This window comes from Schistocerca americana, chromosome X (assembly GCF_021461395.2).
Source record: "Schistocerca americana isolate TAMUIC-IGC-003095 chromosome X, iqSchAmer2.1, whole genome shotgun sequence".
Lineage (NCBI taxonomy): Eukaryota > Metazoa > Arthropoda > Insecta > Orthoptera > Acrididae > Schistocerca > Schistocerca americana.
In genome coordinates, this window is record NC_060130.1 from 476,066,480 (window position 1) to 476,093,822 (window position 27,343).

Sequence of the window (27,343 nt, forward strand, 5' to 3'; positions counted from 1 at the left end):
CAGCGAGAAATGACATTAGGACTTGATTTGCATGATTGTGTGTCAGGACGTACTGGGAAGTTTCTGTCGGTATGGAGCCTGAATGACCAGTTGATATGATATGTGCAATAGAACCGCTGGAGGTTAGTAAAATATTGGATGCAGTGTGTTGCTTGGTGAAATGTACACTAATGGCCATTAAAATTGCTACACCATGAAGATGAGGTGCTACAGACGCGAAATTTAACCGACAGGAAGAAGATGCTGTGATACGCGAATGATTAGTTTTTCAGAGCATTCTCACGAAGTTGGCGCCGGTGGTGGCACCTACAACGTGCTGACATGAGGAAAGTTTCCAACCAATTTCTCATACACAAACAGCAGTCGACCGGCGTTGCCTGGTGAAACGTTGTTGTGATGCCTCGTGTAAGGAGAAGAAATGCGTACTATCACGTTTCCGACTTTGATAAAGGTCGGATTGTAGCCTGTCGCGATTACGGTTTATCGTATTGCGACATTGCTGCTCGCGTTGGTCAAGATCCAATGACTATTAGCAGAATATGGAATCAGTGGGTTCAGAAGTGTAATACAGAACGCCGTGCTGGGTCCCAACGGCCTCGTATCACTAGCAGTCGAGATGACAGGCATTTTATCCGCATGGCTGTAACGGATCGTGCATCTACGTCTCGATCCCTGAGTCAACAGATGGGGACGATTACAAGACAACAACCATCTACACGAACAGTTCGACGACGTTTGCAGTAGCACGGACTATCAGTTCGGAGACCATGGCTGCGGTTACCATTGACGCTGCATCACAAACAGGAGCGCCTCCAATGGTGTATCCAACGACGAACCTGGGTGCACGAATGGCAAAACGTAATTTTTTGATGAATCCCGATTATGTTTACAGTATCATGATGGTCCCATCCGTGTTTGGCGACATCGCGGTGAACGCACGCTGAAAGCGAGTATTCGTAGACACTGGCGTATCACCCGGCGCGATGGTATGGGGTGCCATTGGTTACACGTCTCGGTCACCTCTTGTTAGCACTGACGGCACTTTGAACAGTGAACGTTACATTTCGTATGTGTTACGACTCGTGGCCCTACCCTTCATTCGATCCCTGCGAAACCCTACATTTCAGCAGGATAATACGCGACCGCATGTTGTAGGTCCTGTACGGGCCTTTCTGGATACAGAAAATGTTCGACTGTTGCCCTGGACAGCTCATTCTCCAGATCTCTCACCATGAGAAAACGTCTGGTCAATGGTGGCCGAGCAACTGGCTCATAACAATACGCCAGTCACTACTCTTGATGAACTGTGGTATCGTGTTGAAGCTGCGTGGGCAGCTGTACCTGTACACGTCATCCAAGCTCTGTTTGACTCAATGCCCAGGAGTTTCAAAGCTGCTATTACGACCAGAGGTAATTGTTCTGGGTACTTATTTCTCAGTATCTATGCACCCAAATTGAATGAAAATGTAATCTCATGTCAGTTCTAGTATAATATATTTGTCCAATGAATACCAGTTTATCATCTTCATTTCTTCTTGGTGTAGCAATTTTAATGGCCAGTAGTGTAGTATTGTACGCGTACAAGAGGGGTACAGAGGCAAAGAGTCTCCACCAGTTTGGATAACTTTGGCTTCAAAGAGGTTAAGATTTTAAAGGGGACGTTATTTGCTACATTGGAAATTCCGGATGAGGAATATTGTCACACAGGCGGTGTTGGTTGCGATCAGGCGCAGGATGCTGCTTGGAGATACTTTCCTGACAAATTGAAGTATTTGTGGGTAACGGATAGGATGCAGAAACAGTACATGTTGCTAGTCTTTCATGACATGTTTTTTTTCCCGAAAGAGCCATTTCCTGCTGCACGAATAACACAACGCAAGATTACGACAGGAAACTGAGCACCGGTGTGTTGGAATCCCACGACCGCTGCAGTCAGGTTTGGAGGAATTTATGAACCAACAGTTGCCTAATGGAATTACAAAAGAGTCTACTAGTTCATGGGGAGCATAGATGTGATCGTGCGAAAAAAGTCTGTGATTAGTTCAAAGAATTATCCGGCTTTTCGCGATTACCACCTTTTGAATAGTGAGACTGCGACAGATGTCTACCGAAGTCCAAGCATGGAGTTAAGGGAATGGTACCATCAGCTGGAATTTTCTGCTGAAGATAGGCGGAAAACGGGGTGTTCAGCACCTTGGGGCCACTATCAATTATAGGGTATGCCCTTTGGGTCGAAGAATGCACCGAAAACATTCCAACAGTTGCTGGAGAGAGTGCTGAAGTGATTGAATCGGCGTCAGTGACTCTTTACTTATATGATATGATCTTTTCTGGGTGATATCATCTTCTTTTCCATGGATATACAAGAGCTTAGAAAATCTCTGAGGGAAGTGTTCAAAAGAATACATGTAGCCCATTTGCCACTCAGCATGGAATAACGTCTCTTTGCGCTGGAAGAAGTTAACAATCGGGGCCACACCATTAGTATTGATGGTGCGAGGACTGATCCGAGGATTATACAAGCTGTGCAAGAGTTTCCAGTACCACAAACCACCATTGTGATATATTTTTTCTCGGTACCACAAATTATTACAGAAAATTCATCTAATTCTCTATATCTCTAAAGTCGATCAGTTGTAGAATTTTGGAACATGTATTATGTTCGAGTATAATGACTTTTCTGGATACTAGAAATCTAATCTGCAGGAATCAACATGGGTTTCGAAAAAGACGATCGTGTGAAACTCAGCTCGCGCTATTCGTCCACGAGACTCAGAGGGTACGAACTTCATGTCAGACGTGATAAAAGAGTTGTGTTGGTTACTAAAGGTGAAAAAACTGAACACTGTTCCACTTCACCTGCAAGCTAACGGAAGAATGGGACTACTACATCAAACAAGTAGGAAGATGCTTAGTATTACGTAAACTCACACCATTTGGATCCGGTGTGTAAATCTCAAAATTACACACTATTAGAGTTGTCACCCATCGAGATGGTTTACAGGAAGAAACCGTCGCCGTTCAATATGATTAACCATAACGGGGACAGAAAAGAGGCAATATGGGGGATTGATAGAACGATAAGGAAAATGTGGAGAAAAGACCAAGGAGCCGGTACTAAGGCGTTGGAGAAGCAGGAATAGACGATGAAATGAGTAGGAACACTAGCACCGTGTGAAGTTGGTCAATGGGTGACCTAGTCAATACCATAGACTCTGAAGGGAAAGATGAAGATGTTTGCAACACGGTAGAAGGGCGCACACCAAGTAACTAAAACAACATCACCGGCAAATGTCAAACTGCAGCTGCCGACAAGGACAAAAACGTTTTTAATCCACTACAACTCTATAATGCATTGGGGGCTGTTCCACAAGAGGTATTGATGAAATTGAGGAGAGAGATGAAAAAGAAGCAGCGGAAGCAAAAGTGACAAGAGAGAGAGAGAGAGAGAGATCTAGAAATCTCAGGCTTGTTATGAATTAAGACCAAGGAATGTTGTGGGTAAAGTTACATGTTAGTGTAGGATAGGTCTTATCGTAAGTGTATTGCACATGCTGTTCGGAGGGGGGAGTGGGGGGGGATGGGAGATGGCATTATCCCCTTTCCTCAGAGAAATGGAAGACGTAGGATCCGAGTTTTGGTGGTGCTGTATTTCTTCGTCGAAGGCACAGAGAGGGTGCTGTAGGATCATCACCTTTACGGAGGAGTTGTCTTTTCCTGGGAAAAATACGTTGTGTTATCCAGCCAAAAGTGTTAAGTATTTAATGTGTGGGGGTTTCAGAAAGAAATTATGAGCTTGGAAGAAGTGTTTACTGGGATACAGCAATTAGCAGTTAATAGTGGAAAGATGTGAGGAACACGAGAATTAGGTTGAGACATAAGAACGACATGATCAGAGTGGTTTCACACGAATACAGAAGAGTAAACCGAGATGGTTAGAAGGTGGGGGTAGAATACTGAAGACAATCTTCAGGACAGCAGATGAAAGCGACCTAGGTGAGTTGAATGGAACTGCAGAAATAATAAAGGGATTGGCAGAGGCAGATAAATTAACTGTGAGTGGTATTCCACGCAGATCATGAGCTTGTAGAGCGGCTTGCTAAACAACACACGCTTGCTCCAGAAACTGACTGCCGGCCGCGGTGGTCTCGCGGTTCTAGGCGCGCAGTCCGGAACCGTGCGACTGCTACGGTCGCAGGTTCGAATCCTGCCTCGGGCATGGATGTGTGTGATGTCCTTAGGTTAGTTGGGTTTAAGTAGTTCTCAGTTCTAGGGGACTGATGACCACAGCAGTTGAGTCCCATAGTGCTCAGAGCCATTTTTGAACCAGAAACTGACTAAGGTAGTTTTGGATTGTGCCAGGGCCTTAGCCAGCACTCTGAACTGGTATTTGAAAGCAGTACAAGCTCGAGTGCATATACTGGCACAAAACTAACGTTAACGTGGTTGTTGCAGTCCGGGGGATAGTATCTGGCAGACGAGGTGGAGTTAACGAGACTGCAGGAAGCCGTCCATCAAACGCTACATGGGCAGTTAAGTCCTGCCTTGTTGTCACCTGAACAATATGTGAGAGCACTGAGGAAGATGCATAGAAAATTAATGTCAGAATTACAAACAGTAGAGGAGCCAATCAGGCCGAATTTGCCAATGCACTACCACAGTGAAACGGTGGGTATAAAAATGGATAGCACACAATTGTACATACTGGTGTAGGTAATGGGCAATCATGTGATGTTCAGGTGGTATACAGTACAAACGTATCCAGTGAAGTGACCAGAAACTGGAAAATTGGTGCAAGTTAGGGAGGAAGGGCGCTGGAATTTGGGGATCAACATATGCTGATGACTGAGGGTGAACTCAAGCAATGCCAGAGTGGGGTAGTCATCACATGCCCGATTCGCAAAATTGTGACAAAGAGGAGTAAAGGCATCTCGCAACTCCTCAGGGCTAAAATAGAGAGACATCGTTTAAAGAAAGATGTGACCAAACTGGAACCGTATTTCCAGAAGGCAAGAATACAATGCATAAACTTGTTGTTCAATAATTTACTGATAGTGTGTAGGTGCTACCACCAGGGGGCCTAATGGGGGTGAGATTTTGGATTTATCAAGCAGTGGATTGTTGACCAACAGGGCTATGTGCGATATTTAGGGACCACGTTTCGCTTGTCTGCTACTATGACCTGAGTTACTCAGCTAAATGTGACACAGCCACGGCTATACTGGCCATACAAACCCTTAGAGATGTTGTCCAAACAAAACATTATCTTATTTAACAAACCTGTGACACTAGCGGAATGAGAGGTCAAAAGGAGGGGTCGATTACCGCACAGCAACTGCTGCAGCATGTGGAAGAGTACCAAGATGGTGGGTATCAAGTAGCCATGACTCTGACCTCCGCAATTCCTAGCATCGTGGCGACTCTACTTTTGTTCTGCCTAGCTCTTACGAACACAAATCAAAAAAAGTTTTGCATCACATCAGTTCCAAGAGCTCCGGAACCTGCACAGAAAATTGTAATAGACATCAACATAAACATCATTTCCGCCCTTTTTATTGATCATGAAAACAACATTGCATATTATACCACCAAATAGCGAGATATTCAGAAGTGGTGGTCCAGATTGCTGTACACACCGGTAACTCTAATACCCAGTAGCACGTCCTCTTGCATTGATGCATGCCTGTATTCGTCGTGGCATACTATCCACAAGTCCATCAAGGCACTGTCGGTCCAGATTGTCCCACTCCTCAGCGGCGATTCGGCGTGGATACCTCAGAGTGGTTGGTGGGTCACGTCGTCCATAAACAGCCCTTTTCAGTCTATTCCAGGCATGTTCGATGGGGTTCATGTCTGGATAACGTGCTGGCTACTCTAGTCGAGCGATGTCGTTATCCCGAAGGAAATAATTCACAAGATGTGCACGATGGGGGCGCGAATTGTGGTCCATGAAGACGAATACCTCGCCAATATGCTGCCGATGTGGTTGCACTATCGGTCGGAGGATGGCATTCACGCATCGTACAGCCGTTACGGTGCCTTCCATGACCATCAGCGGCGTACGTCAGCCCTACAAAATGCCACCCCAAAACATCAGGGAACCTCCACCTTGCAGCACTCTCTGGACAGTGCGTCAAAGGCGTTCAGTCTGACCGGTTTGCCTCCAAACACGTCTTCGACGATTGTCTGGTTGAAGCATATGCGACACTCATCGGAGAAGAGAACGTGATGCCAATCTTGAGCGGTCCATTTGGCATGTTGTTTGGCCCGTCTGTACCGCGCTGCATGGTGTTGTGGTTGCAAAGATGGACGTCACTACAGATGTCGGGAGTGAAGTTCCGCATCATGAGGCCTATTGCTCACAGTTTGAGTCGTAACACGACATCCCATGGCTACACGAACAGCAATATTCAGCATGGTGGCGGTGCTATCAGGGTTCCTCCGAGCCATAATCCGAAGGTAGCGGTCATCCACTGCAGTAGCAGCCCTTGGGCGGGCTGAGTGAGGCATGTCATCGACAGTCCCTGTCTCTGTGTATCTTCTCCATGTCCGAACATCATCTCTTTGGTTCACTCCGAGACGCCTGGACACTTCCCTTATTGAGAGCACCTCCTGACACTGAGTAACAATGCGGACGCGATCGAACAGCGGAATTGACCGTCTAGGCATGGTTGAACAACAGGCGATAGGAGCCGTGAACTTCCTTCCTGGTGGAATGACTGGAAATGATCGTCTGTCGGACCTCCTCCGTCTAATAGGCGCTGATCATGCAAAGTTGTTTACATCTTTTGGTGGGTTTAGGGACATCTCTGAACAGTCAAAGGGACTGTGTCTGTGATACAATATCCATAGTCAACGTCTATCTTCAGGAGTTCTGGGAACCGAGGTGATTCAAAACCTTTTTTATGTGTGTGTTTGGAGCGATGAACCATTCAGAAGGCCGATCAAATTCTAAGCCAAGTTCCCGTGTATTGGATGCCACGTGTAAGAGATGAATGATACATTTAAGGAGTCAGGGATGAACACAGTAATTTGGCTAATAGTTAAAGACAGCTGATTTAGTGTTAGGAACTAGTTTTACAGATTGGCAGTAGAAGTAATTGCAGTAGAGTTCTGAGTCAGGATAAAAACTGATGAACTTGAACTTCTCTGTAGGGGCGGGCAGTACAGTGCCACGATCGAACGTTTGGTCAGAAAATAATTTCATCTTTAAGCAAAGTAAGGTGAATGCGCCATAGAGAATCGCATTAACAGATGCATGTCGGTATCTGCAAGTCTGGCGACATATGGGTTACAGTGACAGACATGCCAGTGGATTGCTTAGAGACGATATTGGAGCACAGTGTTAAACGATGCTGCACAGGTGTAGCCATGCAGTAAGTACGGCAGTGTAATGAAACCAGGGCAAGACTCTTGTTTTAGGAACCTCATTACGTGCTTGGTTTCAATGAAACAAATGGGCACTGGAGGCAAAGAAATAAATCTCGATTGTAAGGCATGGAGCGCTTGTTATCGCGGGAAACGAGCAGTGGCACCACAGTGCCAGAGCAATGCCTGACAGTGGGACGATAGGCCCTGCCAGCTGCAGCCATAGGTTCGAGACTGGGTTCCGCCTGCCGTATGCACTATGTCCTTCAGAGAACTTGATACTTCCGGCCCTTTTGGTCTGACATCTGCACCTGATAACTCCAATGTTCAGTTCCTAGGAGTATTCAGCACCATAACGGAGAGTACTAGCTGACTACTGTCTGAGGGCAGACACACGTATCCTGCGCACATCGCCCTTCCATCAGCCTTAAGTGAATGCGGCACACATCGATATTCTCACACCGCCACTGAGACCATGTGCGGAGGTGAAGTACCGCTTCTTGAATTGGCATCATCGCAGAACAACATGATACACCTCTGACGTTAACGCCTGTGACCTGGAGAGGCTGCTTATGGTAGTAGTAACTTTTGGTGGCAAAATTGGGAACAACAAGTGCCAGACTCACTCTCTAACAGCGAAGCTCATAACTGTAGAGCAGCTGTACAATCTGGCACCCAGAGCAGCTGCAGCATCTGCCAGCCAACCTGCGACCTACTAGTGACCACAGCTCCACGGAGTGGCCGATGATTGTATTCTGATATCCATACCAAACGACAGCTACGTCATGTGATGAATCACCAGACAACGACGATGTCAGCACACTGAGTAGACCTTCCCATGGTATAATCAGTGCAACATACAATAAGGCACTCTCACGGAAGTCAAACATGCCACTTGTGCTTGTATCAATGGATGAGAAGAAAATATGCTGGAACTATACTCACCTACATTATGCAATCTTCAGAGTACATATTTGGTTTCAATTTATAGTTTTCAGTACTGCAGATAAGTTTAAATAGTATTTTCCATCTTTTTTAAGATTTAGCTCTGAAGTATAGTACACCCATGTGTGTGTGCTTACACAACTCAGCAGTGACTGTCAAAAACAACTGCAATTTTGATGCACTGTTTATTGTCAGTTACAGGTTTATATGTTTACTAATATATATATCACTTGAACGTTTTGCTTAAGACAAAGAATATGGATGTTAGTGATTGTTTAACTGAAGTGGAACGGTATAGACATTCCCATTATTTGTTGATTAAGAGGAGTATTTGAGTTACTAAGGGGTTATTTAATAATACTTGACAGAATACTATAAATAAGCAGGATGTCTTCTGAGCCAAAACAAGAGGATGAGGGTGTAGTATCTCGAAAAAAGGTGGAAGAGCAGCAAATTAAAGATGACTCATGCATCAGCATTTGTTGACTGTCAGTGGACAGCAATTTGGGTCATTCAGTCAGTCATCCCGGTACACCAGTAAAACCAAAAAGAGATAAATCGGGCACAGAATGGGATAAATTACAGTCAGTGTTGGAAGTGATCTCAAAAATATCCCAAGACAACCTGAAATTGGTGAAAAAGGAAGAAGAAAGCTGGAAGAAAACAGGATAAGAGACTGTGAGGAAGAGATGCCAGAGTGTAGGAGAATTCAGGTAAACTTGGCGACGGTATGAATAGTATGAGAGTTGAGGTAACAGAACAAGCATAAAAAGATGTTACGGAGGCTAAGCCTGAGGTACAAGTGGAGATTTCAGAAGTTGAGGGATGTAGCGGAAAGCGGATAATGAGAGCGATGACACAAGGATGGACTGTCGCTATTGAAACACTAGAAACTGAGGAAACTGAAGTGGTTGTGCATTTAAGGGAAGAAATGGATAGACAGAAAGTGGACAGGTTCAGCAATCCCAGCATGAGATATGCAAGAACAGAAGGATAATGCTGAAGACATTGATAGGGAAATTAACACTGAAACTTTGAGAGTGAGGGAATATAATGCCATTGCAGTAACGTGTAGTGATAATACGTACATCTAGGCTAATGCACTGCAAAAGTATAAACAGAGAAGGAATTCACCCACAGATAGCTAGAAACTTGTCCATTATAATTATCCGGGCTGTTCTGCGGTGGTCAGTTGATGAATTTTGTCTCAATTCCCAACGTTTCGTCTCCGACTGTGGGAGATATCTTCAAGGGGGTCCGTAGGTCGATGGAAGGTCCCACACACCCACTGGCTCGCTACTGTAGCTACAGTAGCGAGCCAGTGGGTGTTTCGGACCTCCCATCGAGCTACGGACCCCCTTGAAGATGTCTCCCGCAGTCATCACTGTTCGGTAGAGGTAGAAAGGGCATGGTTTTAATTAGTGGTATCTCTTCTCTGTCTTTCATGTGTGGTGCCTGAGGTGAGCTGAAATATTGGTGGTAGTGTTGACAGTAAAAGGACATGCGAAATGGACTGCAGACGGAAAGAATACTTGAAATAAGTTAAGCCAATGCGTTTGTGCTCTGTTACAAAAAATGTAACCTGCGGCAGTTATGTGTCTGACGGCCCACACAAACCATTAAAAGAAAATAGTGATTTTATTTGTATATAAAACAGAACTTATGAAAACAATGACCATTTTTCGCTACGATATATTGAATTTCTTGTGATATATTTGTAGAGGCAGTTCACTATCGGAGTCAGGGGGACTTTAGATATGATACTTTGTAACTTTTATTTTTTGTTCTCGAGTTTAATGTTCTCTATGTTATTTATTATAAAATAAGTTTTGTATTTTCTTTTCCACCTGTCGATCCAAAGACGTCTTTGAGGGTATGGGTGTAAGGAATTCATGCTCTCTCACTCAGAGGTAAGCGTATTTTATTCACAAAATTTTGAAATTTTTAAGTTCCTATTGGACCAAACTGCTGAGGTCATCGTTCCCTAGGCTTACACACTAGTTTATCTAACTTAAACTAACTTATGCTAAGGACAACACACTCACCCATGCCCGAGCGAGGAGTCGAACTTCCGATGGGGGGAGCCATGCGAACCGTGGCAAGGCTCCCTATACCAGGTGGCTACACCGCGCGGCTTTTATTCGCAGACTGCGATGTTTGGTAAATAATGGATTGTCAAGCGCCGAGCGCACACAGCGAGTGTTATTGCTGTCAGTTGCAGCTGAGTAAGTGTGTATCGTTCTGATAATGGTGTAGCAATAGACTTATCAGAGTGGCAGTGTGCCCATCTCTGTGTGTTGACCCCCAGAAAACCGAAAGAATTATACCAAATAGTGGTAAAGTGATTTAAAGTGTTTTACCGAAAAGTGGTTATAAATATATCGTGCCAATATTATGCATTAACATCTACCGCACCAGCCCGACGGACTGCGGTGCGAGTAACGTGTGCAGATTATTACAGCAGCATGTGACCATAATCAAGTGTATTTGACCTGTGTCGATTTTAAACGCGAACAGATGTGTATGAAAATGGTAGTGACGGTCCCCATTTGTGTTTAACGAGAAAATATAACTTTACTTAGAATAAACTTTCAGGACATTTATTAGTGGAAAACTTTTAGTCTTTGGCGTAGTATTGTCGCGTAGCCAAAATCCCATTGAAGTAACTCATGTTGTGGTTAAAACGGATTAGTACTTTTCCACTACGCCACAGTTATTAAAATAAAGGTTAGGCTGATACATTATTTGACTGCTAAAAATAACCAGTTTAATTGGAGGTGTTCCGGAACGAGTGATTTTGAGTGGTGAAACACACTGCTCCTTGTAGCATTTCGATAGAGAACGTTGCCCACCAACATTTGTAGTGAGCACAGTGAAATATAGAATATATATCCTCCCACTCTATGGCCACGGTGCTACAAACGCGATATACCTTCAGTAGGTGAAAACATTCTAGGTTTCAAAAACAACATAAGCTTTAGTGACAGTTTGAGGCATCTTCAGAGTTTCTACATGGGGAAAAACACATAAAATCATGCTAAGGGTATAGTCCTATCTAGCAAGAGAAGGCGGTAAAAACGTTTTTTAAAATACTATAAAAACATCAGAGAGAAGATGAACTTACCTGTAGTAACTGCGAGTATTGCATTAGTCACAAGTAGCTGAAATTTTGGTGTGCATCTAAAATGCAAAAGTATAAGGATTTTAAGAAAAGTTGTCTTGGACTAGCAACGAAGAGCCAAATTCCAAATATGTAGTGGAACCGTGAAGGAGGTGACGATCTTTACCTTCGGCAAAGGCATGCAGCTATTCTTAGATGTTTGTGTACCTTCCCAATTAAAGCTTTGTTATCTCTAAGATTTTAGTTACTTACATTCATTACAGACATATCTATTTGTTATCTTACTTGGAACTGCATTCTCTGTAAGGTCACTGGCTTTACAAGCCAACTGTCGTTCACCTGTCCTATTTTCAACAACATTATCAAGTGGCATTTTAAAATCAGATACAAGGACAGTACCCGTTTTATCATCTAATTTGGGTTGCAGGTTATGTTCAGCCCTTTATTTAAGAGCTCTTCTTACTGAGCATGGAAGTTAATAGATGTTATGTTGACCAAGCTTTCAGCAAAGGGAAACAAATTAGTCTTATTACCATAATTCTTGCAAACTGGTTTCCAGTAGACTTCCTGCAATGTTTGGATCTTAGAGTAATGCCTTAGCACAACTGGATGGCTGCTCTCCAAAAAACAGATTTTCAACACTGTCATTAAACTGTCTAATTCTGAATGTCTCAGCAAGCTGTTAATAGACATGTGAACATCAAAATGGTTCAAATGGCTCTGAGCACTATGGGACTTAACAGCTGAGGTCAGCAGTCCCCTGGAACTTAGAATTACTTAAACCTAACTAACCTAAGGACGTCACACACATCCATGCCCGAGGCAGGATTCGAACCCGCGACCGTAGCGGTCGCGCGGTTCCAAACTGAAGCGCCTAGAACCGCTCAGACACACCGGCCTACCATGTGAACATCATATTTGACCTTATTAAACTTATCTTTATCACTATGAAAGCGTCTGATTTCGTTGTTCGTAAGAACTTCGGCACATTTCAGCAGTGATCTGTCCACAGGCTGGCTCTTGTGAATTCTATGAAATTTTATTATGCATACAAGGACTAGATTTTCAGTAGTACACTGCTTACTTAAACTGACGTCCATGGGAATTCTCATAAGTTTGAATTTAGTACGCTGGAAGGTATATGCCATCTTGGCTGTCCGATAAGGCAATTGATTATATAAATCGTCTCACTCTATGGCCATGGTGTAGAAACTGTGATATATTTTCAGTATGGAAAATACACCTCGGTTGCAAAGCATAAGCTTTATTGAAGCATTTCACTTTTTTGAGACGTCCTCAGGATTCATACATGGGAAAAATACATAAAAGCATGCCAGAGGTATGGTCCTATCTAGCTGGGGAAGGCGGTAAAAACTTTTGTAAAATGCTATAAAAACGTCAGAGTGAAGATGAACTTACCTGTAGGAACTGCCATTATTGTATTAGTCATAAGCAGCCGAAATTTTGGTGCGCACCTAAAATGCAAAAGTAGAAGAATTTCTTCTGCTTTTGCACTTTGGGTGTACACCGAACTTTCCACTACTTATGACTAATGCATTACGCGCAGTTGCTATACACACATCCGCCCTAACTCTGATGTTTTTAAAGTATTTTAAAAAAGAATTTACGACCTTTTCATGCTAGACAGGACCATACCTCTAACGTGTTTTTACAAATTTTCCTGTGTAGAAATCCTGAAGATGCCTCATAAAGGCGAAACTCGTAAATAAAGCTTATGATTTTTTTACAATGTAGGCAGTTTTTTCTTGCTGAAAAATACAGAAGAGGTGCTGTCACGATACAGGACTGGTTTTCGTGGCTGGTGGTTAGTCACTTTACGTGCTTAGGAAAATGTTGAATATGGAAGGATATGAATTCATTTTAAGGACTGTGTGCTGCATGCAGAAGAGGAACACTGGAGACGCTGACTGTTTCTATTAGCATGACACTGCTCCCTGTCATAAAACAGTATGAGTGAGGTAGTGATTTGTGGGCAATAACATTCCTGAAATTGACTAACTGGCCAAAAAGTACCTTCCTGAACCAGATGCATCACATTTGGGACCAGACAGGATGTCAACTTCATTCCACAACCCAGCATCCAACTGCTCTGTTTTCAGCTCTTGAGGAAGAATGGGCTGCCATTCCAACACAGACTTCAGACACCTCACTGAAAGTGTCTTCAGCACAGTTCAAATTGTCAGGAGGGTGGAGGGTAGACATACCACGTATTCACGTCCACTAATAATTTTCTGGGTACTTTCGATCACATTGTGTAGAGATATTGTTGGAAATTTGCTGTAACATGAAATTATAATTTCGCTGTAAAGTGGGCAGATGCTCAAAATTCGCTTCAACATGGGGCAGTTGGTTACAGTTTTGCTGTATCAATGGCGGTTTGTGGGAATAATTTGTTACAATTTCAGTTACGTTTATCTATAACTGAATACAAAAAGGTAGGAGATCCTTAATATGTTAGATTTTGTTCCAAGTGGTTCCTGTGTAATAACCTGCCTGAAGTATCTTATTCTGCATTTTTCTTCAGAAGACAATGTGCAAAATTACAAAAGGAAGACAAACAGAGGCACAATTCCAAATGATGTTTCCTCACTGAGGAAGACCAACAATATATGTGGAATAAATTTCATGATGCTACAGTGATACTGTCGAAATATGAAAACTGTCTGTAGTGGTATAATCGTTTACAGTTATACGTAATTCTACACATCAGTTAGCTAAGAAAACGTTATTTCATAAAAAGTAAATACTATAACATGATTTAATTTCTAATTTTATTTCTTCCATCCACAACCAATATAGCGAATCAAAATGCGAAAATGTGTTAAATACAGTGTTTGTACAGTGTGTTACAATTCCAGAATGAGATTTTCACTCCGCAGCAGAGTGAAAATATCATTCTGGAAACATCCCCCAGGCTGTGGCTAAGCCATGTCTCCGCTATATCCTTTCTTTCAGGAGTGCTAGTTCTGCAAGTTTCGCAGGAGAGCTTCTGTAAAGTTTGGAAGGTAGGAGACGAGATACTGGCAGAAGTAGAGCTGTGAGTACCGGGCGTGAGTCGTGCTTCGGTAGCTCAGATGGACAGTCTGCGTTCGGCAGGGCAGCAGTGCGCACCGCTCTCGGCCGTCCACGCCGCTGCGCGCGCGGAGTGTTTTGTTTACTTCCTCGTCACAGCGCTTCTCAGTCGAACAAGCTGTAATGGCCAACTCTTACAGGAAGAACACTCTTAAGTTCACCTTCTCAAACGACTACGCACGACCCAAAGCACTGGCCGTCGAACGCTTCCTACGCGAAGACGTGAAGATCCCCCGTGACGAACTCATCGGCATACACCTATCGATCATTAGCAGCGTCGTTTATGTTAAGATGACTTCCGACGCTGCCTGCAACGAGATCATTCAAAGGACGCGACATGAACTAAAATTTCGGCACTCCGACGGAAATGTCGGGCCTGTGGATGTCGACCATGCAGGACTTGGCCTTCGGACGATCCGTGTATTCGAACTGCCTTTCGAGGTGGCTGAAGATGAAGTCATCGCGGCGCTAAGTCCGTTCGGAAAAGTCCAGAGCCACGTAGCCGAGACATGGGCACAGTTTACGACGTATCCGGTGCTTAATGGTGTGAGACAAGTCCGAATCGATCTCACAAGGCACGTTCCATCGTACATTTCTATCGGCGGCTGCCATGCAGTGGTCATTTACGACGGACAACCTCGAACATGTTCCGGTTGTGGCCAAGAAGGCCACGTCCGTAATGAATGCCTGCAACGCCGCATCACACAACTAAGGCCCGACGATACGAACACCGACAGAACCGTGACCACCCTTCCAGTCACCTATGCGGCGACACTGCACGTCCAGCCCTCACAAGGCGCCGTTCACGAGCGTCTCTCTGGTCCGATACACCCGGAGGCGTCCCAGCACCTTGACACCGGCGATGCCGCCCGTGAACATGTCCAACAGCCGGACACACCCACGCTAGAAGATCACAAGGATACCAATGAGAGTGTTCTGGAGAATGAAGACCGCATCATAGCACCCGCGGCTTTTGTACCGGAACGACGTGAATCTCTTCCTTCCTCAGACACCGAAACTCATTGCCGAAAGCAGAAGTCGCCCAAACGACGAAAAAAACGCCGCAAGACATCAGAATCGACCATTGAGCCCCCACCGCAGGACGAAGAAATGCCACATCACTCCGACGGAGAACACGATAACGCTTTCTCCTCTGCCACGGAGACGCGTCATCCACAAGACGGTGAACCGTCCGACAGAGATCGTGCGCAAGCCCCGCGCCCAGAAGCCATGGAACATAGCACGCCTGTTGTCACCGACGCCATTGAGCCGACTCGGCCAGCGCTGCCACCTCTCGCCGATGTCAAACCTGTCGGACACCTTTCATGGGCGGATGACACGGATTTCCCACCTCCATCTGATGCGGAAATGAGATATGTTTCTCCGTTAGACCAAAACTAAAATGGGGGAAGTTTCTACGGCGAATCCTGCGACTTCTATGGACTTCCAGCATCCACAACAACAATCTTCACCAGCTACGACCCTATCAACAGCACGGATCTCCCATCAGGCGTACCGAATAGCTACTATCAATACTAATAATATCGGCTCCCATGCTAAACTTCAACTGCTCCGTGACACGCTAAGAGCAGCGGACATCGACATCGCCCTGTTACAAGAACTGAGGACAGCGACTTGGACTGGGTGTTATGGATATGAGACGTACGCCGCCCCTGCAGCTATGGAACACACAGGCGCAGCCATCCTCCTCCGAGAAGGAATTGCAGTTTCCGATGTCGCATACCTCCCAACAGCGCGAGGGGTGGCCATAACAGTTGAAGGACTCAAAATCATAAATCTCTACGCCCCATCGGGCACTGATAAACGGAGGGATCGCTCCCAGTTCTACGCCGAAGATATCACGCCTTTATTCCTCGGTCGATACGATCATCTCATCTTAGGTGGAGATTTCAACTGTGTTCTCGAGCGCACAGACCAATACCCCCATTTCACCACATGTCCCGAACTTCGCTTCCTCGTCCGCCGCCTTCGTCTCCTCGACACTTGGCGAGTGATACACGGCGACCGCCCGGGGTATACACACATCACGAGCCACTCCGCCAGCCGACTTGATAGAATATACATCTCTAACGCTCTAAAATCAGTACTCCTCGACGCGGAACGTTGGCCGTCTGCCTTTTCGGATCATGACATCTATATGAACCTACGTCGACAAACTATATGGCGCAGTGCAGGACCCTGGAAACTCAATGTCGCGCTACTGCGGGACCCTGAATGTCGACAACAGGTCACCGACAAGTGGCACACCTGTGTTCAACGCATTATGCGTTACGAGACCACACTGCAGTGGTGGTTGCTGTGCGCCAAACCGGCCATCCGACGCACATTGACACACTATGGCAGAGCAAAAGCCAGGTGGAATCACCATACAACTGATTTCTACTATAGCGCTTTACGTGAACTCATGGATCATCCTCCATCCCCGGATCGCCTCAAAGAAGCTCAACGCATCAAGGCAAAGATTCTATCCTTGACCAGATGCCGTCTAGAGGGAGCCATTGTACGAGCCCGCAGCCAAGACAGGATTAATGGTGAAGAACCTTCTATGCATCATATTGTTCAAAATGTTCGTCGACGGCGACAGGCTTTAATGACAACTTTAGACTTACCTGATGGACGACGGCTGACTTCGCAAGCTACCATTGCGGATGCATTCACAGCGCACTATAGACTTTTCTATCAAGAAGTACCTGCCGGTGCAGAGGCCATTGCTGAGGTTGCCCATGAGACACTTGGTACTCTAAACGCAGCAGCTGCAACCCTCCTGACTGCTGAAGTGACCACCGACGACGTCCAAGGCGCTGTGGCCAAGGGGTCTCTGAATCGATCTCCCGGCCCGGACGGTTTACCTCTCGAATTTTACAGAACCTTCCAAGATTTGATGATGCCACGATGGAGGGACATGTACTGGGAACTTTTGTCCGGCGCGGCGAACCCGCCACCAATGTTCATGGAAGGCTTACTTGTACCAGTCCCGAAACCCGCAGGAGGAACACGACTCGACAGTTATCGGCCGATCACGTTACTCAATTCGGACTTCAAGATTTTCACACGCCTTCTGGCAGTGCGACTCAAACATGTATTACGGGACATTGTCTCCCACGAACAAACATCCTTAGGCGGCGATCGTAATATACAGACGGCCCTCAGTGAATATCGAGATGTGATCGCTGTGGCAACACACTCGCGACTGCCAGGCGCTTTAATCTCCATCGACTTCAAACAAGCGTTTGACCGCGTCAATCATGCATTCCTCAACGCAGTGATGGACCGAATGGCAATTCCCCCGACGTTCGCGCACGTGATTATGCGGCTCCTTCGTGGAGCAACGTCCAGACTTCTCGTCAACGGCAGACTTACAGAACCTATACGGATTGAACGCTCAGTACGGCAGGGTTGCCCTTTGTCGACGGTACTTTATGCCATTGCGATGGAACCACTCATTTACGGATTACGGCGACGTTTGACAGGTATTCCACTCCGGGATCATATGTTCCGCTGCCGAGCTTACGCGGACGACTTGGCCCTCGTCGTACGTTCAGCGGCTGAAGTACAAGCTGCGATGCAGTGGATTACCCGTTACAGTGCAGGGGCAGGGAGCGCAATGAACGTGGCAAAATCATGCGCCATGAAGATCGGCCGCGGCCTTCCCGCAGACGGCGTAGTCCCATTTCAACTGGTAGACACCATTCGTTGTCTCGGATTGGTGTACACGCGAGACATTCGCCGCACCTCGGCGATCAATTTTCGTGCGCTGCTGCAACGCATCCGGGCCAACATACAAAATCACATACTACGCCCGCTGAATATGTGCCAGAGAGTCACCTTCGCAATACCCATCTGGCAGCTCGGATACCCCATATAGCGCAGATTCTACCCATCACTGCGACAATGGCGGCCAGGTTACAGGCGGCATTCGGCTATTTCATTTGTTATGGACACATCTTCAAAGTCCAGTATGAAGCTCTCACCTTACCGAAGCGGGACGGTGGCCTCGATCTGGTTAATGTGAGAGCCAGGACAACGGCACTTTACACCAATACTATGCTCCGGTTATGGAAAAGCCAAAATGTTAGTTTTACTGGAATGTTGACCACCGAGCTCGCGCCTGTTTCGAGACGCCCACCGACGTCTTTGGCACACATCCCACCTCCGATGTCACATATCGGCCGTTTCTTTTTGGAGTACAGCTACATATGCACCGAGCTCTCCAGGACCAGGAAGACGACCACCCGCGACATCTACCGCCTTCTCCGAAAGTCTCCACCCCGCAACCCCGTCGAAACACGTCACCCCCAGGTTTCATGGCCTACAGTTTGGAAAACGATCCACCAACCATATCACACCACTGACACCACCTCTATGTGGTACCTTCTCGTCAACGGCAAGTATACTACAAGACAGAAACTACATCGCATCGCACTGGTGGACTCACCCCTGTGCCTCAAGTGCAATGTCGAAGATACAGATTTACATCGTTTTGAGTGTGGGCCAGCAGCAGCTGTCTGGACCCTCGTACAGAAGATTGTGGCTTTCTACCTCCGAGTACCACCACATCACGTTTCTCCCACTATGATGATATATCCCGACACGACCTACTTTCCATCGGCTAAGTGGCACGCCATCACATGGATCAGTGGCATGGCTGTCGACTACCTCTTCCGAGACGACATCGTCGATCCGGCGGACTTTTGGACACGCCTCCAAGTGTATCACCACACCCTTCGCCGGCATCGACACTATCGGGCCACTTTCGCGAACTATTTACAGAGCATTTTCACCAACCCGCCTCAAAGCTGGAATCTCAACGAACCGTGCCAGCCAAGGCTGGACGATCCCACGTTCCCCTTCAATGGTCAATGATAGAATGCATTTTGTTCTGCTGGCGCGCCAAAGTGGAGCATGGCGCGGAAAGTATTCCTATTTTATTTCAGTTCTCTTTTCTCCTCCTCTTCTAAGTTTTTTTTTCTCCTTACACATGTTTATCCCTTTCACACATAGCTCTCTATCTGCAGCCTATTTGTTTTCTTTCTCTTGTGCTCCAAAAAAAAAAAAAAAAAAAAAAAAAAAAGAAATGCTGCTGACGGTGAGACTGTAAAAAAAAAAAAAAAAAAAAAAAAAAAGAAATGCTGCTGACGGTGAGACTGTACACTCATTTATGTTACCAAAAAAACATACAAATACAAAAGAAGGCCGTTGCGGAAATATAGCTACCTTTTATGTTTTACGTTTTCAAAGGATATTGTGTTATTTATGAAGAATGTCGTCTTTTATTTTCATACACAAGAGGTTTTTATTTATTTTCTTAAAAAAAAGAAAAAAAAAAAGTTGGTAGAGCACTTGCCCGCGAAAGGCAAAGGTCCCGAGTTCGAGTCTCGGTCGGGCACACAGTTTTAATCTGTGAGGAAGTTTGTTTTTATTTTGTTTGTAGATTCATGAGCAATGCAATACAACAGTTAAGATTTGATAGGGCGGAGACCAGTTTATATGGCGAAATGCATAAAATGTATGCAGTAAATATGAGCTGTTCATAACTATTCTGTTAAATTACTGCACGACTGTTCATACGAATAAAACACAAGTAATGCTTTGGAAATGAACTTTGTGTAAGGAACTAATAAAAAAAAAAAAATGGTAGAGCACTTGCCCGCGAAAGGCAAAGGTCCCGAGTTCGAGTCTCGGTCGGGCACACAGTTTTAATCTGCCAGGAAGTGTGTTACAATTATTTAGCAAAGAAACTCTCCAGGTTTTGTCAGAGGAGAAGTTGCGAATAAAGAGGCACGATTTTGAAATTCTCATCAGATTCATTTCTCGACAGCTACGGAGACTGATTCAAGAATGAGAACTACTCCGAAAGGAAATGACGAAAATAAAAAGAAACAGTAAACATATTCCAAGACTAATAAGATGAAGACCTTACAGCCAAAGAAAACTATGCTCTTTTTGGGAGCAGACGGTGGAGATTTGGGAGAGCAAGAAGAAGAAGAGGGTTATTACATTTAGGAAGATGATTGTAGTGATGAAAAAGAGGCTTATTATGATGTGGTTGGTGATAATAACGATGATAAGGAGGAAGAAGAAGATGATTATTATGGTGAGGAAAATGACGTTCACGAGTGGGAGATGGTCTCAAACGTATCATAAGGAGATATCGACTACATCCTCTGGAATATACAAATAAATTGGTGGTTTTGTATCCCACCTGGATAGGTGGCCCGTGGGTCTGCTGCTGTGAACCGCTTCTGTAATACAGGGCTAGAGTGAAGGAAGCGATTAGGAGCAGGAGAGGTGAAGCACTTCGGTAGTGCATGTAACTAACACTTTTTTACTAGAGTCGAAAAACACAAGTAAATAAAGCTTTACATAACTTCGGCTAGGATGAGCGGGTAGGTGTGAAGCCATGTCTAATTAAAGGCTCAATAACGAGCTAGCCCACTCGGTAGTCGAAGCGATGTTTCCAGGCCGTTTGCTCTTGATGAAATGGGGGCGAAATCACGACGGCACTAGCTGAGCTCCACAGCGTTGGCCAAAGGGCGCTGTGGTCGGCGTAGTAAGTCTTCTCTCGTAGTGCCAACTCGAGAGCGTGCACCTATGTTGTGGCATCGTAACTATCGATGCCACGCCCCGCCCCCCTGAAAGGACGCACCGTCATGGAACAGGGCTTCCGACGGCGGGGAGGGGGAACCAGGGAAGGCGCAATTGAGGAGGCGGACAGCGGAACTGCTGGGACGTGCTGCCCACCCGAGTCCCCGAATTGCTCACGAGGGGGCGAGGAAAATGTCCCTTGCAAAACCTGCCCAGGACGTGCACCGCCACTGGGTATGCTCAGACGAAGAGGCAGCGCAACAACCTCCGTGAGCAACGGCGGCAGCGGCGTGACGTCAGCCTCAGCATCCATCGGCTCCGGCACCGCGAAGGAACAGGTTGGCGACGGCAGCCGGAGGTGGGTGGAGCCGTGGCGGCGACGAGAGGCGCCCACCCTGTGCAGCAGACCAGACCGGCGGTGCAGGTAAGGGCGCCCGCGTCGTTGGCACGAGCGGTGGAGGCGTCGTCGGTGGAGTCGCGGGCTGTGGCGGCAGAAGCCGCGAAGCTTCCAATTCTGCCGGAAAAGAACCAGCCGCAGAAAAACAAGGACGGCACTAACATATCTGGTTCCGGTGTCGCTTGACAGTGCCGGAGAGGCCAGAAATTACAAACAAGGCGCGGCAAATGAGAGCATTTAGTGACTTCCAACAGAAGCTGCACATAATTTCAAACCCTTAAGATACTTTTTCTTGTGATATACCCACAAAATTACGAGAGGAAAAAAGTTTATCGCTTACTATATTTTTGTTGTTAATGTAATCAAACATCAGAATCAGGCATGACGTTCTAGTTTAGTACTTCTTTACTACTAACTCTATTCACAGTACTGTTTGCAGACAGCATCCATATATACCACTGAATGTGCTTGCAAACTTATTTCATTGTACGACATACAGTTCAGGAGATATGACGTCATAAATATTAAACTGCGTGAGAAACTGGTTTCTGCTTCAAATGACGCACAGTTAACGTTCAGTATCAGGAGTGACGTTTCAATTTACTACTTCTTAAGTGCTAACTCTGTTCGAAAACACTTTAGATAAAGTATCTACATATATCCTTATTGTGCCTACAAAATTATATCATTGTGCGACACATAGTTCAGAAGATATAAACGCCATAAACATTGACATAAGTGGAAAACAAGCTTTCGCTTACAATTGCTCAAAGATTACCCAGTTTATATTCATCCAGTGTTTCTTAGTGAGAGGGCATAGCGTCTTCCTAGAAACTTGAAGCATAATTCGAGAACTTACCTACATCTTTTTCGCTTATATTTTTAAAGGTAAATATTTGGCACTTAAACTGAGTTTTTAAGTAATCAGACGTTTGAAACTGTTTTATACACGGGAGTTCGATTCTTTATTAATTTGTGGTAAGATCTTGTGGGACGCAACTGCTGAGGTCATCGGCCCCTAAGTGTACACACTATTTAATCTAACTTAAACTAACTTTAGCTAAGTACAACACACACACCCATGCTCAAGGGAGGACTCGAACCTCAGACGGGGGCAGTCGCGCGCAGTGTGACAAGACGCCTCACACCGCGTGGCTACACCGCGCGGCGATTCTTTATTAGCACTGGCGGTTAACTGATATATTATAATACAATGCCTCATTCAAGGAACAATTATAGAGAGAGAGACAGAGAGATTTAATTTGATAAAAACGTTAGTTGAGTATGAAACAGAGAGAGGAAGAGAGAGATGGAATTTGCTGATGAGTCAGTGAAGTATCTGACACAAACAGTCTTCAGTGGAGTGTAAATAGGAGAGATATTTACTCATGAGGCACAAAGTTTGATGCATATATGGATTTGATAAATAATACTGATGCATGTGAGAGACAATGTGAGATAATATGTGTAGTAACTGACATAAACATTTTTCTAGTGATGTATGAAGCAGTCAGACAGTGAGAGGGGGGAGGGGGAGAGGTAGAGAGAGAGAGTGAGAGAGAGAGAGGGGGGGGGGGGGGGAAGACTTGCTGCTGAATCAGAGTTTTAGGTAACTAAATATTATTATTGTGGTATTAGAGGCAATATTTTTAAACATGCTGCAATGTTTGATGATGAGGCAGTGAGGTATTTGACATAAACATTTTTTGTGAAGTATGAAGCGCACGTAGAGACGGAGAGGTAGATGAAATGCAGAGGTAGAATATTATGCAAGGCGTGTGTGTGTGAGTGAGTGAGTGATAAATAGCATGAATTCACGTAATTCATTTCAAGAAGTTAAGACATATTTTTTTAAAACTCTTTGGTACTGACAATCCTTTTTTGAACATGACATTAATACAGATAAAGTTTATGATTTTATGAGGAAATAGTGTAGTATAATTGGATACTATTGTACAAGGTGCAAAGACGTGATGAGCTAAAATTCAGTTTGTCCTCTTTTGTTTGACGTAAAAAAATACTGCTCTATGATGGGCTGCTCAATTTTTAATGAATATTAAAAAAGGTACCGCAGTTCCTGCTAGGGCCATCTTCTAAACGTTTAAATTTCCCGTCGGTGCCATTTCATATTTTTTTAAATTTCTTACCAATGCAATCTCGGAATTTTAAATTTCCCACCTGTCGATATCTTGCAGTTTTTTTTTGTAATTTTTCCTCCACTTCCATGTTGATGACACCACACATTCAGGATCACCGAAGACCTCGTGTGTGCATATTACGGACACAGGATGAGATTCTGTAGACGCTCGAAGGTCAAAGTGAGCGAAATATTTGGTAGTCCTGCTACAAATATAATATTGATGTTAGAGATAATAATTCGAAATTTGACTTCAGATGGAGTGATTCATTTAATATTAATCGACTGAAGGATAATATCAGTACTCTAGAGGTTTGGCCTTTGTGTTGCTGAATACTTTTCTAATGTACCCTCCCTCGCCCCTTATGCTGATTTTGATTCTTAGATAATTTATCATCCGAATGACTATTTTTATATTTCCAGTGTCTCCTGTAAATAATGAAAGGTATCTTGGAGCCATTACTGCTTCCTAGTGAACAATGAATTATAAAATTCACTACTGTAACGCTAATTTCATCATGTCAGATGCTACATTTCTGCTGAATAAAATTAAATCTAAATGGCCTGAAAATACATATTATAATAAAAGCTTCACGTTTTGAGACTATATATTATGTTTTACAAGATGAAACCATCTACTTGTAATAACGACTGTACATTTAAATTTTAGGAGATACCTGTCCAGATTTTCTGGGTGACCTTTTGTGAGAACACAGTTTTCGCAGGCGTATTACTCTTTTACCTACAGCAAGAATTGGATCACGTTATTATAAGAGCGGTAAATGACAAGATTACCTAACATACGAGGAACTTTCCCTTTGAATGCTTTTTCTTACGTGAAGGAACTGAATGCGTTTTAAATCCAAAAGCTCCACACTCTTCGACCTTCAAATGACAATGGTATCATGCAATTGACGCTTCCATGAAGGGATGTCATAGCAGTTGGTGAATCGTCCGGGTTGAATGGTCGTCATCTCTAAACGTTTTCTTTCATAACGCATCTTCCAGAAGGAAGGAAGATTTGAGCTTAACATCCTGTGGATATTGAAATCGTTAGAAACGGAGTGCAAGTTCGGATTCATTCAAGGGTGTCGGCCGTGCCCTTTCAATGGAGCCATCCCGGCATTAGCTACAAGCGACGTAGGGGAACCAAGTAAAACGTAAATTTGAATGGTTGGAGGGGATTATAACCGTCACCCTATCGAAGAAGAGTCCAGTGTGCTATCCACTGCACCACCTCAGATGGTGTTTCTGCCAGAGCAGCGATATATATCGTCAGAGGTGCTCCGACGAGTCTTGTAGACTTCTCTAAGGATGTCGTGCGCCAGTCTGGACGAAATAGTTGCACCATGACCTTACAAAGCGGAATATTTCCTTGCTGTTTATAAAAGACGTCTTAGCAGCACACTGATGTTTCAGAAAGTTCTTCCTTCTCTACTACAGAAACTTTGTCATATCGTCTATTTTCAAACATTTTCATTAACAGTGTTCCTTGCTAAATTTTCACTTTACCTAATTTATCAGCCGTATAATTGTGAAACTACAGCTCCCACCTGTTGCATTATATATATATATATATATATATATATATATATATATATATGACTTTTGGCAAGGGTCACACTCATTCAAAAACCACAGAACCCGAAGACGTTGCTGTGTCATGGCGAGTAAGTGCCGCCATTACAATAAGCACTGTCAACACCCAAATCCAGGACGCGTCTGAAGTGGGAACCATCGGCATCCTGGTCAGCGTCTGTTCACACAATGTGCGGCTGGTCATAATGCGCCAGGAACTAACAATCCCTGGTTCTAAACACCCAGTGGAAACACTGGACCAACTTGATTACAAGCAAGTATGACTCGTGCAAGTAATAACAACATTACCCCATGTGGTAACCAATCCACCCATCAACAGATGGCAACCAGGAATTCGGATTCTGGGGAACCTGGACTTACACGATTACACCAGAGAAAGTCGGAGCTCTCTGGCAAACTTCCACTTAAAACACCTACATACATTGGAACCTTTAACATAAATACATTAATCCAACCAGGAAAACTTCTAAACCTTACAACAGAACTTAAAAAGCAAAAGATAGTAATACTAGCTTTACAGGAGACACGTTTTACAGATGAAGAAACATCAGATTATGGCAACTATCGCATCTTTAAGAGCAAGACGGATAAACGAATCGGAAGAGGAGCCCCCCATCTCGGGATGGCGTTTATCATACACAAGAGCGTGCTCAGCTCCATCAAGGAAGTTACTCCCGTAAATAATAGGATAATGACGATGCGCTTACAATGTGCCAACAAAACATACACAATGGTTAATGTTCATGCTCCCACAAACGGAGACAACAAGAAAAACCCCATAGAAACAGTAAAGTTCTGGGAAAATTTGGAGAATATAATGGCCAAGATTCCAAAAGATGATACAAAAGTTCTACTCGGCGATTTTAATGCCCAAATTGGTAGAGAGAAAATCCACCAAAAAACCGTAGGCAAATATCCTGCACATAAATTTACCAATAAGAATGGTACAAAGCTCGTCGAACTATGTAAGCAGAATAACCTGAAGATAATGTCAACATCTCTAAGAAAATGTCCAAGAAAACAAAAGACATGGAGATCTCCTATACAACAAATTGGCGAGTTTCAAATAGATCATGTGGCGATTTCATACCCAGTACAAAAAGAAATTTACGACGTCCAAGTACGCAGAGGAGCAAACATTGATTCAGACCATTACCTAACTAGAATTAAAATCAAGTTTACAGCACGAAGAAGTCATCAGAAGAAAACAGAAATACAGAAATATGACACCAAGAAGATTAAAGAATCTAAAGTAAAAGAAGAATGGGAGAAGGAAAAGGCAAACACATGGGAAGAATTTCATTCTAAAATCACGCGAATAGCTAAGGAAACTATTCCCTTGAAAAAGATATTCAAACACCCTTGGTGGGATTCAGACTGTGAAAATGCATTGGAAAGGAGAAAAAAGGCATTTCAAGAATATAACAGTAAAAAATCACAAGAAAGTCTACATTTATTTAACGAGGTTAGAAAACAGGTTTCAAAATCCATTAGGCAAGCAAAAAGGAAGTACACAAAGGCACAACTGGATGCCATAGAAGAAAATTTCCAAAACTATAATACAAGAGACTTCTACAGAACTTTCGCAGATAAAATACGAGGATATATCCCTCAAAATTTATGTTTCAGAAAACCTGATGGTAAATTAGCCCTAACAAACCAGGAAAACTGTCAAGTATTGGCTCAATATTTTTCTAACCTACTAAATTGCCCAGAACCTAGTTTAAGGTTTCCCAAAGAAATCAGTGCCAACGCTCAACCGGATTCATTACCACCAACACAGGAAGAAATCAAATGTCACATTAAAAACTTAAAAAATAATAGAACATCTGGCGAAGATGGCATTGTTGCAGAGCTATTAAAAAACCTAGGACCAAAGACGTTGCAAGAGCTCACAAAAATAATAACAAAAATATGGGAAACAGAAAAATTACCAGAGGATTGGAAATGTGCCCTTATTCACCCGCTACATAAAAAAGGAGACAGAACAAATGTCAATAACTACAGGGGAATCTCACTTTTACAAGTCACCTACAAAATTCTCTCAACATGCCTGCTGAAAAGAACACAAGAGCAG